Here is a 2,015-nt window from a genome sequence, read left to right as displayed (position 1 = left end):
GAGCTATGAACCAGCTAGAAACAGACATTCATAGAGCTACAACCAATCATCGTGAACGCCTGAATTCTAATCTGTGTACGCCTGGCACCGAACCATTTTCTAACGGATCGATCCAGTTTCTGGATCTAACTGGTCGGTTCCACTTGGGCCTACCTGGTGGAGGGCCGCTTTAGACACCCATAATCGGCAACGTGTCATACGATAGCTCGGTCGGCAAGGAATCATACCACAATAAAGCAAAGTTCTAGAGCTCCATTTGTTCTCCAGAGTCCACACCTTAGTACCATCGGCCCAAGATCCCGTGGTTATCATTTTTCATGGACCATGAGATTTCAAGGTCCATGTTGGTTGTGGGCTCTTATATGGGCCCCAGGCCTGCTCGTTAGGATGGACCAGAGTGCCTTGTTGCCCCAATAAAGAAAGGTATCCCGCATTTCTGGGAAACCTGTCACAACGGGCACGAACAGGATCAGTCCCAGTGAGTGCTATCGCTGTTTAATAATACACTTCCGTATCTCGTGGGACCCACTTTGATTTATCACCTCGTGAAATCTGTAGTATTAACTGTGGAAGCGGTTATGACTTTCCGTGTATGGGTTGGGCAATCACTTAAATGGATTCGGTTTAACACCATTTTATAGGGTCAATTTTGAACCGAATTCAAATCGGGACCTTCTATTTAGTTATAGGCTCCTAATTGGACCAGAATTATGAATCGTTTTCTTAGCGAAGGTTGAACCTGTCTTGCACTAAACCGTTTGATTGAAATTGATAAACAGATCGAACCAAAAATATCAATTAACTGAAACGAATTATATTAATCGACCTGGAAGCTTAAACCAACCAAATTCTGGTCAGATCAGATTGTCGGTACCAGTCGAATCCTGTTCCCCTCACTGAATCAGAATCGAAATTCATGGAATCCACTCAAGACATAGAAGTGAATCCATATTCTATGGAACCCTACAAATTCAAATACTTATTAGGCCTTGAATACCATTGAAGATTTTCAATTGTGCACAATGGAAATCAAGATACAAGAAGGGAAATCATGGCATCAGCAGATTCTGTACTATCATTATTCACACTTGGTATTATTTTCTCAGGTGATACAAACTGAACAAACTCTCTCAGTTCTGTGAAACTGCAGTGCTCACTGTAAGGGACTTCATACCTGACAATGCAAAACCACTGATTAGTAATGGTTGGCCATGCATAAAGAAAAGGGCAAGTCAGTTAACATATCAATTTTGATTTATGAATAAGAGAGGAAAACTCAATTGTTTCAAATATATGAACAAATATTGACAGAAATGTATAAACTTGTTTGATCACCTCCACATACCACAAAAAGGTACACCATCTGTCAAATATATTTACATGACATTCCATCTTTTAGTTGGTAGAAGACTTCCACTAGGCTCTACTGCCTCTCACGCCTCATAACTTATTCTATTTGCTACTTATTCTAACAGCTCCACAAGCTTGTAGGCTGTACAGCAGGAAGGCCTGAATGAAATGCTTTCAGGGCAGGTCGATCCATAACTTCCTTACCAAGGTTAGCACAGTTGTTGATATCAACTCAAGTGTTAATTACATAACCTTGACTGTCAACTACGGAACAGAAATTTACTTCCCTCCTGCCCCAAACAATAATCTAACCCAATCAACCACAGTTCTACTTTCATTTTGTGGTCTTCCCATAAAAACAACCCCAACTCTACTGGCCAAGACATCTTTTCTATTTTCCTTTTTTTCCCCAGGACCATCTCAACTTCAACCCCAGATCCTTTCTCCATTGTAAACTCTCAAAAAAAAAAAAAATAAGGTATCATATATATATATATACCCTAGATTGCTTTCGGCCCACCCAACAGAACTACTTCCTAAACCCAAATAGGTTTGCCCTTAGGTTCTACTCCACCTGTATTCTTCTTTTGATACCCCCTTTTTAACAATTAAATTTCAATCAGGTTGTATCTTAATATCCATATACTACAAATATAGAAGTCGTA

The 2,015-nt window shown here is 40.0% G+C and overlaps 1 long non-coding RNA gene across 1 annotated transcript in view; it reads right to left on the bottom strand.

Annotated features, from left to right (window-relative positions):
• Positions 1-954: 954 nt before the first annotated feature.
• Positions 955-2,015, bottom strand: part of LOC122088187 — a 2,612-nt gene continuing 1,551 nt past the window's right edge. Inside the window, exon 2 of the long non-coding RNA XR_006143012.1 lies at positions 955-1,174. This is a non-coding gene — a long non-coding RNA (uncharacterized LOC122088187). The remainder of the gene's footprint in view (positions 1,175-2,015) is intronic.

The sequence above is a fragment of the Macadamia integrifolia genome, chromosome 2 (assembly GCF_013358625.1).
Source record: "Macadamia integrifolia cultivar HAES 741 chromosome 2, SCU_Mint_v3, whole genome shotgun sequence".
Taxonomy (NCBI): domain Eukaryota; kingdom Viridiplantae; phylum Streptophyta; class Magnoliopsida; order Proteales; family Proteaceae; genus Macadamia; species Macadamia integrifolia.
Note: the sequence above shows the minus strand (reverse complement) of the source record. Positions and strands in the feature narration are given on the sequence as shown.